Source organism: Haemaphysalis longicornis, unplaced genomic scaffold (assembly GCF_048455015.1).
Source record: "Haemaphysalis longicornis isolate Haplotype H1 unplaced genomic scaffold, Haemaphysalis longicornis Haplotype H1 scaffold_11, whole genome shotgun sequence".
Classification (NCBI taxonomy): domain Eukaryota; kingdom Metazoa; phylum Arthropoda; class Arachnida; order Ixodida; family Ixodidae; genus Haemaphysalis; species Haemaphysalis longicornis.
Window position 1 is genome coordinate 5,228,689 of NW_027526214.1, and position 14,205 is coordinate 5,242,893.

A 14,205-nucleotide genomic window follows, 5' to 3' on the forward strand; every position below is an offset into this window, starting at 1 on the left:
CAATGTTCAGGAGGTGCATCGACGGTTCCAGACCCACTTGCGCCGAAAGATAAAAGCATGCAGAGCAGACGCCGCGACATTAGAATCGCCGGAGCTCACCGGCACGCGCCACTTTGTTGACTGCCGCTTCACCGCCTCTGTAATCTTTGAGTTGTTAGGAGAGCACAAGTTCGCTCCAATAAACTTGTTTACCTTGAAGACAACTGCGTCGTCTTTGACTTCGTGACATCTGGTAGAGCTGCTTGGTACGCACCCTTCATGAGCGCTACAACCTCTGGAAGCCGCCAAGCCAGTCCAACAAGAGCCATCCTCCGACAGCAAGGCCTGCCGCCCGAGTTTGGTCGCCTGCCAGACGAACCGAAATGAACGACCACTGCAACCACCACCATGGTGCAAGAAACAACATCCCCAGTCTTCTTGCTGCAGAAACGGGAACCGCCAACCTTTCGAGCAGCCCCCGCAGAAGATACAGACGAACGGTTGGAGAAACTGGAGCGCGTCCGGATTTTCAACAGGCGGGACGACGCAGAAACGTTCCGGCATGTTTTCTTTTACTTGGAAGATTCAGCTCGCACTTGGTTCGAGAACCAAAAGACCACCTTGACCATCTGGGATCCCTTCAATAGCGAGTTTTGAAGACCTTTACTTCCGTGGTCAGAAAAGAACGCGCGGCACTATTGCTGGAAACACGAACGCAGCACCCCAACGAAGGGGTCATGATCTTTGTCGAGGAGATGAAGGGACTTTTTGGCAGTGCGGACCCAGAAATGACGGAGGAAAAGAAACTACGGTTTGTGATGCGAGGAGTGAAGCAAGTGCTCTTCGCGTGCCTTGTTCGCCACCCCCCTAAGACCGTGTCCGAGTTCGCGTCTGAGGCCGCCGCGATGGAGAAGACGCTCGAAATCCGAACTTGGCAGTACGACCGCCCAATCAATGCGCTGGTTTCGGAGACGATTGGTGCCGGCGCTATTAACTCCGACTCACTACGCAACATCATCTGTGTAGTGGTGAGGGGGGAGCTCCGGAAACGTTTCCCTACGACGAAGCCACAACCTTAAGTCGCTTCCCTTACGGACGTGATCCGGGAAGAATTACAGCAGGCTTTGGGAACCTCTATGCCGTCCGAAGCACCCCGCGAGCCAGAGGCTATGACCTACCCTGCGGTTGTTCGTCGAACCCGCGCTGTTCCAACACGTCGTCAAGAGGCCCCGCCGTACCGCCGCCCAATGTTGCCCGCCAGAACCCCTGTAACCCGAAACCACGCGCCAAGGAAGACCGACATGTGGAGAACGCCAGATAATCGCCGGCTGCGTTACCACTGCAGCGAGGCCGACCACATCTATAATCGCTGCCCGTACAAGGGACTCGGACTTTATGGTTTCTCCGTCGACGCACCATGCCCCGACCCAGCCAGCGCCCATATGAGATTGAAGAATACTTGTCCAACACCAGCAGTGGACCAGCCCGTTTCAACCGTTCGCCGTCGCCCTACCCGTACCAGTCGCCGGACTGCCGTAGCAGTGCTGACTTTGCACGTGGAAGATCGCCCAGCCCACGCGGGGAATACTAAAGGCAGCAACTTCTCGAAGTGGAATTGCACAACGGCGTAGAAACGAAAACCCTCCAACGATGCAACGATTCACCGAAGACTGTGACTCACGACATGACCTCATCCCAACGACGAGACCTAAGCCTGACGTGACTCGCGAACACGGCCACAAGGCACGACGCACACACGATATGACCGAGCCTGCCACTGAGAATACGACGAAGACGACGCACAGTGCCTAACCGTCACCACGCAGAAGCCGAGATGCGAGGCACCGACGCACCCGGAAATCGAAGAAGGCGGCATCCGACGTAGAGGTGTCCATCGACGGCTTTGATGTAGGGCCCCCGTGGACACGGGAGCCGACCACTCAGTAATGAGCGGACCATTTGCGTCTAAGCTGAAGAAAGTTATGACCAGATGGGACGGTCCGCACATACGCACAGCAGGAGGCCACCTCGTGACGCCATGTGGAACGCACACATCCCGCGTCACCATAGACGGCACGACATACCCGGCCGCGTTCGTTGTCTTTCCTCACTAATCCCACCACGTGATTTTCGGAATGAAATGTTTGACGGACAACGGCGCAATATTTGGTATACAGACCAAGTCTATAACTTTTTCCTCCGATCACTCCAGGACGCCGGAACCGAGCCCCGAACATAATGCTGCTGTAAGGATCGCCGGTGACCATGTCACAGTGCCACCCCGCGCAAGCTTGATGATTACCGTCTACTGTGAAGGTGCTGCTCCTGACATCGACGCTATCGTGGAGAGTTACCAAAGGTTGCTTCTCGTCCGCGGTGTGTCTGCCGCAAGAGGCATTGTGCGGTTTGAGCAACGCAGATCCCACGTTTTGGTCACCAATTTCACCGATGAGTACCAGCATTTAAACAAGGGCCCTGCAATTGAGTTTCTCGAAGAAACGCAACAGGCAAATGACGTGATCGCAGTCGCCGACTTTGAACGTGCACCCGAAGATACCTTCAAGCTTCCGCATCCTTTCGACGTAAATCCGGCGCTACCGCAAGAAGAAAGGAACCAGTTATTGGCTTTGCGTCATCGCTACAGCGAGTGTTTTTCGTCGAACTGAAAGTTACGTAAAACACCTCTGGCGAAGCACCGAATAATAGCCGAAGATGGAGCCCGACCTACCCGACAGTCAACGTAGCAGGTGTCTTCACACGAGCATGAAGCCATCCGAACTCAAGTATACGACATGCTGAGCGGCGACATAATACAGCCATCAAAAAGTCCGTGCGCTGCGCCGGTCGTACTCGTGAAGAAAAAATACGGCCCTTTAAGGTTCCGCGTTGACTACCAGAGACTGAACAAAATCACCAAAAAGGACGTGTACCTCGACCATTTCTGCCGCCCTCGACGGCGCCCTCGACCACTTCTGCCATCAGAACTGGTCGACGAAAAACTCCGCCGACAAGACCCGCCCGAATTCTGCAACCAATCGCCGTCCCATCGAGGATATTGCAACAGATCGAAATGGACCATCTGGGCCCGTTCGCTACGTCACAATCACAGAACAATTGGATTGCCGTAGCGAAAGACTACATGACACGCAACGCAGAGACCGCCACTCTTTCGAGGGGGACTGCACAAGAAATCGGGATGTTCTTCATGAACCAAGTTGTGCTGCGACATGGAGCCCCAGAAGTCTTAATCACGGACCGCGGAAAGGCCTTCACTGCGGAGCTTATTCAAGAAATATTGCGCTATAGCAACACGGGTCACCGAAGAACGAGGGCGTACCACCCCGAACGAACGGACTAACGGACGTCTCAACAAGACGATCGCGGATATTCTGTCAATGTACGTCGAGGTTGAACATAAGACTTGGGACGAAGTGCTCCCGTATGCCACGTTTGCGTACAACACAGCTACCCAGGAAACTACGCAAATGACGCAGTTCGAGCTTGTCCATGGAAGACTGCTGACTACGATGCTTCACGCCATGCTTCCGCATGTAGAAGACGAGGACCTCAACCCGGCGACCAAGGACACCTTCAGCGCGCGGAGGAGGCCCGCCTGCTCGCTCGAGTTCGTACAACCGACCAGCAGCTGGTGGATGCCGGGCGCTACAACCTGCGTCGCCGAGACGTCGAGTACCACCCAGGGTGCCGGGTTTGGGTTTGGACTCCCATCCAACGACGTTGACTCTCGAGAAGCTCCTGCGGTGGTATTTCGGACCCTACCAGATTCTACAATGTGTCAGCCAACTTATCTACGCGGTGATCGCCCATGGCGATTCCGGAACATTACGACGACGCCCGCGGCCCGAAGTCGTCCACGTGGTTTGTTTGAAACCTTGCTAAGAAAGATGATGGACTTTTTTCTTGTTTGTTCAGACTGTCTTTCATTTTAGCATCGGGTCGATGCTCTCTTAGAGGGGGGTAATGCTACGAACCATGTATTGTTTATTTATTGGTTGTTTTTACTGCCGGGCCAGGCCCGTCTGTGTTATCTGCGTTCCAAGCTAAACGCAGCTTCAGTTATTTATTTTTATACGCACGGGCTATCACATTCATATAAGCAGACTGTTTCGCCTTAACGTCACTAGCCCAGAATATTCTCTGTGATCTACAATGTTCTGGATGTGACTCGACGGTTCCAGAAACACTTGCGCCTTAAGATAAAAGCCTGCAGAGCAGACGCGGCGACATTCGAATCACCGGATCTTGCCTTCACCGGTCACTTTGTTTACTACCGCTTCACCGCCTCTGTATTCTTTGAGTTGTTAGGGGAGCACCAGCTCGCTCCAATAAACTTGTTTCCTTGAAGACAACTGCGTCGTCTTTGAGTTCATGACAAAAATATATATATATATAAAACTTTTTATACACATATATATATGGATGCATATCTATATATATAGCGAATCAGAAATGGGAAATGGTTTGGAATGCTGTAGGTAATACAAATATATGAAGAATTTTTTGAGCCAGAAAGAAAGTGGTGAATATATATATATATATATATATATATATATATATATATATATATATATATATATATATATATATATATATATATGACTCGACGGTTCCAGAAACACTTGCGCCGAAAGATAAAAGCCTTCAGAGCAGACGCCGCGACATTCGAATCACCGGATCTTGCCTTCACCTGTCACTTTGTTTACTACCGCTTCGCCGCCTCTGTATTCTTTGAGTTGTTTGAGCTTAACGAGGGCTTGGTTCCGGCAGCCTTGATGCCAAGGTAGCATAAGAGTGTTTCCCGCCAGTTACCCGCTTATGACAGGCTGTAGACCTTTGCGTCACGCCCCGGGGGTTAAAAAGAAGGTCCCCTTCTCCCCGTGTAGTCTGAGTGGCGCTGGCTACCACCCTCAAGCGTCAGATACAGTTGTAGTAAATATAAATACCCCAGAAAGCGAAGGAGAACACAGTCGCCCAGGTAGCCGAGTGGGTAAGGCATTCGAGATCTAATCGAAAGGAGTGGGTTCGGTCCCCACTCTGGGCGCGTGTTTTTCTTTCTTTCTCACGTAATTAATAATAAAAAAAATAGTAATGTAACGTCACTAACTGTAATAAATCGTCTAACTGTTCTCCTATGACTTCTCTGGCGTTGTAGACTGCCGGCATTTCATTCTGTATTTCCTAACGAGCCCCTCATTTCCAAACCATATTATCTTGCGAAAGCTTAACGAGGGCCTCGGTTCCGGCAGCCTTGATGAAAAGGTAGCATAAGAGGGTTTCCCGCCAGTTACCCGCTTATGACAGGCTGTAGACCTTTGCGTCACGCCCCGGGGGTAAAAGAAGGTCCCCTTCTCCCCGTGTAGTCTGAGTGGCGCTGGCTACCACCCTCAAGCGTCAGATACAGTTGTAGTAAATATAAATACCCCAGAAAGCGAAGGAGAACACAGTCGCCCAGGTAGCCGAGTTGGTAAGGCATTCGAGATCTAATCGAAAGGCGTGGGTTCGGTCCCCACTCTGGGCGCGTGTTTTTCTTTCTTTCTTTCTCACGTAATTAATAATAAAAAAATAGTAATGTAACATCACTAACGGTAATAAATCGTCTAACTGTTCCCCTATGCCTTCTTTGGCGTTGTAGACTGCCGGTATTTGTTTCTGTATTTCCTAACGAGCCCCTCATTTCCAAACCATATTATCTTGCGAAAGCTTAACGAGGGCCTCGGTTCCGGCAGCCTTGATGCCAAGGTAGCATAAGAGGGTTTCTCGCCAGTTACCCGCTTATGGCAGGCTGTAGACCTTTGCGTCACGCCCCGGGGGTTAAAAAGAAGGTCCCCTTCTCGCCGTGTAGTCTGAGTGGCGCTGGCTACCACCCTCAAGCGTCAGATACAGTTGTAGTAAATATAAATACCCCAGAAAGCGAAGGAGAACACAGTCGCCCAGATAGCCGAGTTGGTAAGGCATTCGAGATCTAATCGAAAGGCGTGGGTTCGGTCCCCACTCTGGGCGCGTGTTTTTCTTTCTTTCTTTCTCAAGTAATTATTAAAAAAAATAACAATGTAACGTCACTAACGGTAATAAATCGTCTAACTGTTCCCCTATGCTTTCTTTGGCGTTGTAGACTGCCGGCATTTCTTTCTGTATTTCCTAACGAGCCCCTCATTTCCAAACTATATATATATAAATATATACATATATATATATTCCCACCTGGCGGGAATTTTTTCACCACTTTCTTTCTGGCTCAAAAAATTCTTCATATATTTCTATTACCTACAACTATATAAAGAAGATATATATATATATATATATATATATATATATATATATATATATATATATATATGTATATATATATATATATAGCGAATCAGAATTTGAAATGACGGGATTGTCGAATAGAGGAATAAAGGCAGAACTAAGGGTGGGCACTGAAGAAAGCCAAGGAAATGGCAAAATATGGTAGGTCATTTTTTTCTTCTTTAAACAGATACGTTTTTTTTAGAAACAAAGAAAGTGGAAAAATAATTTTCATGGGTTGGGAACCGAACCCAACAGCTCCGGAATACGCACCTGGTGCAAAGTACACTACACGAACGGCTCCGCTGCTCTCCTCTACAATTTCTTGCCTATTTTAGCCAAGGTAACTACTTCCGGTGCGTAGATGGGGTAGCCAGCGCCACTCCGAATACGCGGAGTGAAGGTGACCTTTTTAATCCCCGGTCCTTGAGTCAAGGGTGTACGACGTATAGGAGCGGTCGACCAGCGTTCAGCCTTCATAAGCTACATATGGCATAAAGACTGCCAGAGCAGTCGCTTCTCGACTTCCCTTCCTGCCCCCGCTATTCTTCCCTTCTCGACCATTCCCTTCCCGACCAACGCTTCCCTTCCCGCCCCCGCTATTTCTGATTTTTTTTCTCTCTTATTTCCTTGTCTCAGCACTTAGCAAGCATAACACGCCTCATTAATATCCAGATTGTACCATTTGCCAGGTTATGTCACCAGATGTCATACCCATTCTATCCCTGGGAAATGTGAAATCGAATGTTGAAGCTTTTAATTTCGACCTAGTGTTTAAAAAATAATTTATGTTGGTCAGTTGTGGCTGATGTCTTGGGTGTCTTGTATTCAAATTGTGATCCCTATTGCTAGTGCTCACGGGGTTCGCGCGTCCTTCCTGCCTTTTCGCTCATGTTTTGCTTTGCTCCTCTTTTCCTTTGTTACCTTTCTTTTTTTATTTTTTGTGGACCCGGAGGCACGGCAGACACTGACTGTCGCCTCTCTCTTCTTGGTTTCATTTTTTTACAAATTGCCGCGCTCCGCCATACTTTCGTTGATTAAGCCCATGGGTCCACTCGTGCGGGTGACAGGCCGAGTGCTAACAGTTAACACGCCATGCATTGACGTGGCACTACACGACGCAACGCCTTGCACAGAGGGAGGTGAAAGCGGGGAAAGGGATGCCTGAAATGGGCTCCCCAATTGGGTTTTGTAGGATCCCCCAAAGTCACGGAAACTGCATTGGGCTTCAGATACAGTAAAGGGCCCTGCTTGCATTCTTGACCTTGCCCCTAAGGACGGTCAGTAGTTAATCCTTGTTGCTGGTGACGCGCATTTAAACTCACTGATCGTGGCGGCATGTGCTTTGTAGTTTTCCCCTCTTGGAGACACCAGATGTTTTAGATGTAAAGCACCTCTTGTTCGGGGCTATGTCCTGCGCCCGTCTGTTTTCCGCACCTCTCCCCATCTCCCCACCATCTGTGCGATATAGCGCGCGCTGCTCCTGCTCGCCTCCTCTCCACTCCAGCTTTGCGATAAGCCCGCATGCGCGTCTCCTATCTCATTACCTCCGCTCCACTTCATCTGCTCTATATAATATACCCGGTTCGCGCGCCGCTCCTTCAGTTGCTGCTTCGGTTGAGACACGCTGTGCCGTCCGATGAGTTGAATGGAGGCAAACAATTCTGCTTTGCATCACCACAACCTTCCCTTGGGGGAGATGGTGCACTTTTTTTCGGCTTTTCGCCACACATAAACTTGTCGCAATTCCTGTCATCCCCACCACTTGCGTTCATGCACTATGTTCCTCCTCGCCCCTGCCCCCTTTTTTAGTTTGTATTTGGTTTGTTTGTTTATTTTGTTTGTTTTGGGGGATCTTTTTCGCTTGCCTTTGGCAGAAAGAGCTCTGTATGATGTGTGGTCGTTTGTGTGTTTGTTTCCCATGTGGCCTGTGTTTCGGGGCGCCGCACCCACCCGGATCCAGTACGAATTTTTCTAAAGCTCTCATTCCTGAGTAGACCTGTCTCCTATCGAAACATTGGAAAAAAAGGCTCCGAATTGCGAAGTTTTACTTTATCTCTCTCTCTTTATATACATATATATATATATATATATATATATATATATATTTATTTATTTATTTATAAATATGTATATATATATTTTACTGCTCTCCCTATGGAGGATGATGGTAGCTGTAGACCCACTGTAGATATCCTCTAGTATTCTTACATATAGCTCATCTACCCCATGGTTCCGTAATGCCTGAATGACTGCTAGGGTTTCGACCGAGTCAAATGCTTTCTCATAATCTATGAAGGCTATATATAGGGGTTCAGTATACTCAGCGCACTTCTCTATCACCTGATTGATCGTGTGAATATGGTCCATTATTGAATAACCTTTACGGAACCCTGCTTGTTCTTTAGGTTGACTGAAATCTAAGGTTGCAGAGATTCGGTTAGCGATTACCTTGGTAAATACCTTGTAGAAGACTGACAGTAAGCTGATCGGCCTGTAATTTTTCAAGTCCTTCATGCCGCCTATCTTATGGATTAGGATGATGTTCGCGTTCTTCCAAGATTCCGGTACCATTGCGGTCATTAGGCATTGCGTATACAGGTATGCCAGTTTTTCAAGTACAATTTCTCCGCCATCCTTCAAGAGGTCTGCTGTTATCTGATCCTCACCAGATGCTTTGCCCCCTTTCATTTCTTTCAAAGCTTTCCTTACTTCTTCGGTCGTTACTGGTGGGATGTCTATCTCCTCTGAACTACTATCTCGTTCGGCATTATCCTGTATGTCCCGGCTACTGTACAGATCCCTATAGAACTCCTCGGCCACTGTGACTATTTTATCCCTATTTGTGATGACATTGCCTTGCTTATCCTTAAGTGCATACATCTGATTTTTCCCCACGCCAAGACGTCTCTTCACTGCTTTCAGGCTACCTCCGTTCTTTACAGAGCATTCGATCCTCTCCATATTATACTTCCGTATGTCAGGGTGTCAGACAAGGGTGTCATACAAGGGTGTCAGACAAGAAGACACAATCTCTCCAATGTTATTCACAGCATGCTTACAAGAAGTATTCAGAACGTTGGATTGGGAACAGGTGGGAGTAAGGGTTAATAGAGAATACCTCAGTGACCTCAGATTTGCTGATGACGTTGCCTTGCTAAGTAACTCGGGGGACGAATTACAAAGCATGCTTTCCGCACTGGGCGAACAGAGTAGAACCGTGGGCCTGAAAATTAATATGCAGAAAACTAAAGTAGTGATCAATAACCTCGGGACAGACAGCAGTTTGAGATAGGTGGCGAGGCAGTGGAAATGGTAAGCGAATATATCTACTTAGGCCATGTTGTGACCCCAGATCCCAACCATGAGGCAGAGATAATTAGAAGGATCAGAATGGGGTGGGGTGCATATGGCAGACATTCTCAGATAATGAATAGCAGCCTACCATTGTCGCTGAAGAAGAAAGTGTATGACAGCTGCATCTTACCGGTACTCACCTACGGGGCAGAAACTTGGAGGCTCACTAAGAGGGTTCAACTTAATTTGAGAACGACTCAGCGGGCAATGGAGCGGAAAATGATAGGTGTAACATTAAGGGACAAGAAGAGAGCGGAGTGGGTCAGAGAGTCAACTGGTGTTAAAGACATATCATTAGCAATTAAGAAGAAGAAATGGACGTGGGCAGGGCATGTAATGCGAAGGCAAGATAACCGCTGGTCATTAAGGGTAACAGAGTGGATCCCTAGAGAAGGCAAGCGTTGCAGGGGGCGGCAGAAAGTTAGATGGGCAGATGAGATCAAGAAGTTTGCGGGGATAAATTGGTCACAGTTGGCACAAGACCGAGGTAATTGGAGAATTAAGGGAGATGCTTTTGCCCTGCAGTGGGCGTAGATAGGCTGGTGATGATGATATATATATATATATATTGTTGTTGCTTGAACTCAAAATTACGGTACCTATCTTCTTGACATCCTTACCTTTTTGCTCAAGGTTTTAACCATTTTATTCTGCATCCTGTATCTTTTGCCAACTGCATTCTCCTTTGTGTTTGATGCAATAGGCTGAAATGTATTCTGTTTTGCTACACTGTTTCTTTGTGCATTCTACTTGGTTTTTGAAGAGATGTGCTGGTTTATCTATTTTATTTTCCTGAAATATTTCCTCGTTGTTAGTGATTTTTATGCATTACTCCTGTATCTCCGCGACAACGTGTACTTTTTCTTTTTCTTCCCCCCTTACTCAGTACCCTACACAATAAGGCTGTAAGGCACTGGTATATATATATATATATATATATATATACACATAGATGGTGAGCTGAGTTTGTGTCTCGCTGCCTGCGAGATTATATTTGTTCCCATCGGTAACAATCTTCATCACCAGTACCTTCCTGCTTACACATCGTCTGCTGTACAGTAAGGAACAATTTGAAGGTTATCGCGGGAGCAATGAACAAGGAAGACCGCAGTACCGTTCTGTGGTACTTTTTCATTCCCGAAGATGACATTATGCTGCCCTCCCTCAACGTTTACCTTTTGCATAGAATTCGCTCACCCCTTCAGCAAAGGCTGACTGCCGCATTTTTTTCTTCATTTCTTTTGTGTGACGTATTCGTCTTCCGTTCTTCGGCAACCTGATAACACCGAAGATACCTCGCCATTGCTGCATTGGGGAAGCAAATTAGAATTTTTTTAACAACAATGCCCCGGCATGCGGTATAGTTACCCTGAGAAGGCTGCCTATCACTGTGATATATGTCGATGCCATGAGAAAAAGATAAAGAATAAAAGAAACCTGCCTGGCCTTTAACGTTGCTACTGGCTGTGAGCGCACTTCCTGGAACAGCTTCGGAGAAGCAAACCTAGCATAATCTCGCTGTGGCTGATGGTAAAAAGTGTCACGCTAAAGCACTGTCGTCGTGGTCAGTCGGCGCTCCCGCAATAACCTTCAAATTGATCCCTACTGTACATACGCATCATCACCAGCACAACCGCTTCTTGGGTCGATCATCATCAGCAAGGACGTTGGTTGCCATCTTGGTTCTTTCCCTTCTGACTTCTTCGAATAAAGAAGCTGTGAAAGCAACGGTCCCGTTTTCTTCTAACTATATATATCTATATATATATATATATATATATATATATATATATATATATATATATATATATTTATATATATATACATATCCCTCAAACTATACGTATATATATTGCAAGACTCGGACACGGGAGACTCGAAGGACGCGTTTAATGACGACGCAACCTCGCCGAGAGGCCGTTGCGAAAAGCGATGGTCAAGATGGCGCGAGGATGAAAGATGAAGAAGATGGTGTAGTGCTGGCGTGCGCCACACTGATGATGAGTTGCTAGGTGGGTTGACCAGTCGACTAACAGTTACGAGAGAACGATGACTTCTGTGCTCACAATATTTCCCCCCCGGCGGAAGCGGCCCCTCCGGGCGCTAAAGAGACGAGGGGCGCCGATGAAATGGCTTGATGCGCGAGACATGGACTATTTCAGTTCCGCGGCGCCGACGGTCGGTCGTGGGGCAAGTAGGAGCCACTCGATAGTTAACTGGAGAAGTCTGCTCCAGAACGGTGTAAGGACCGATGAAACGTGGAAGGAACTTTTCGCATAATCCCACTGCACGCATTGGAGTGGCAAGTAACACTTCATCACCTGGTTGAAAGGAAACAGTCCGATGCGTGGCATCATGACGAGACTTGCGGTCTTCTTGACAGGCCTGGGTGTTCAACTGTGCGAGACGGCGGCAGTGTTCAAGGCGAGAGACAAACTCTCGTGGGACATCCGCTTGCGGAGAGGCAGGAGCAGAAAAGAAGGCAGCATCGAGGACGGAAGATGGAGGGCGGCCGTAAACGAGAAAGAAGGGCGAAAAGCCAGTAGTTCGTTGTGTTGCGGTGTTGTACGCATACGTGACGAAGGGTAAACGGTGTCCCAATTCGTGTGGTCAGGGCTTATATAAAACGAAAGCATATCGGAGAGGGTGCGGTGAAATCGCTCAGTAAGCCCATTTGTTTGGGGATGGTAGCTCGATGTGGTTTTGTGGACGGTACCAGCAGCGCGAAGAACTTCATTCAGCAGTGTTGAGAGGAAGGGTTTCCCGCGGTCACTGAGAAGAATGCGGGGAGGGCCGTGTCGCAAGAATATGTCTTTTAGAAAGAAATGAGCCACCTCTGAAGCGCAGCCGGTACGAAGCGGGGCAGTTTCGGCGTATCTGGTTAAATGGTCTACCGCAGTGACGATCCAACGGTTACCTGCTGTCGTCAATGGCAAGGGCCCGTACAAGTCAATTCCCACCACGTGGAAAGGAGCGGGCGGACAAGGCATGGGTTGTAATTGTCCCTCTGGTACCGTGGTTTTATGTTTTCGGAGCTGGCAAGCAGCGCAAGATGCAACATACTTGGCGACACTGGTGGCGAGGCCAGGCCAGAAGAACCGGCTCTTGACGCGGTCGTACGTTTTGCGAAACGCCAGATGGCCAGCGGTGGCGGCATCGTGGAACACTTCTAGAATCTCTTTGCGAAGCGATCGGGGAATCACAGGCACCCATCTGTCGCCGGTAGGATGGTAATTGTAGTGGTACAGAGCGCCATTCAAAAGTCGAAATTTGTCTAGCTGGCGACGCGAACGACTGTTAGAAGGCTGCGCCAAGCCGCCGAGGTGATTGATGAGGTCTCGGCAGTACGTGTCGGCCCGCTGCAGAGAGATCAGGTTATCAGGCAAGTTGTAGGCATCGTAATGTGCAGGTGCAATCGGCAAAATTAGGGAGTTAACACCAGGATGCTCTTCATCTGACTGAGGCGACAACGGGCAGCGGGAAAGAGCGTCCGCATCCATGTGTTTCTTCCCTGACTTATAGGTCACTGTATAATCATATTCCTGTAAGCGGAGAATCCAACGACCGAGGCGGCCCGACAAATTTTTCAGTGACGACAACCAGCAAAGCGCGTGATGGTCAGTCACAACCGAGAAATGACGCCCGTACAAGTACGGTCTAAATTTTTGGACAGACCAAACAATGGCAAGGCATTCTTTTTCCGTTATAGTGTAGTTTTGCTCCGCAGGTGTTAAAGTCCGGCTTGCATAGGCAACAACTTGCTCTACTGATGATGAGTTGCGTTGTAGGAGGACCGCGCCGATACCGTGTCCACTGGCGTCCGTGTGGAGTACAGTGGGAGCACCATCATCAAAGTGGCAGAGAACCGGTCCAGAAGTCAAGGCATCCTTGAGTGCCTGGAATGCCGCTTCGCAGTCACCAGACCAGGTAAAAGGGGTCGCAGATGCTAGTAGTTTGTTCAGTGGCGACGCTATTTGGGCAAAATTACGGATGAACCGACGAAAGTAGGATGCCAGGCCCAGAAAACTTCGAAGGTCTTTTTGATGAAGAGGTCGCGGAAAATTAACTACGGCGTTGATCTTGTCGGGATCGGGGCGAATTCCATCACTGCTGACGACATGCCCCAGAACTTTGATTGATTTGCTCGCAAAGCGACACTTTTTGGTGTTTATTTGCAAGCCAGCATTGGCAAGGCTCGTTAAAACTACGTCTAGACGGTGAAGGTGTTCGTCAAAGGTAGAAGAAAAGATAACAATGTCGTCAAGGTAGCAGAGGCACGTCTTCCACTTTAAGCCACGAAGAACATTGTCAATCATGCGCTCAAATGTTGCAGGCGCGTTGCATAACCCGAAAGGCATAACGTTAAACTCAAACAAACCATCTGGTGTGGCGAAGGCTGTTTTTTCTTTGTCGGCCTCATCCATAGGAATTTGCCAGTATCCGGACCGAAGGTCAAGGCTGGAGAAAAATTGTGCACCTTGCAAGGTATCTAAAGCGTCGTCGATACGCGGCATCGGGTAGACATCTTTACGAGTTATCTTGTTCAGGGCTCGGTAA

The 14,205-nt window shown here is 48.4% G+C and overlaps 1 non-coding gene across 1 annotated transcript; it reads left to right on the forward strand.

The window, feature by feature from the left end:
* Positions 1-5,928: 5,928 nt before the first annotated feature.
* Positions 5,929-6,000, forward strand: Trnar-ucu (transfer RNA arginine (anticodon UCU)). Its single transcript has one exon. It is a non-coding gene; the product is annotated as a tRNA-Arg (tRNA).
* The last annotated feature ends 8,205 nt before the right edge of the window (positions 6,001-14,205 follow it).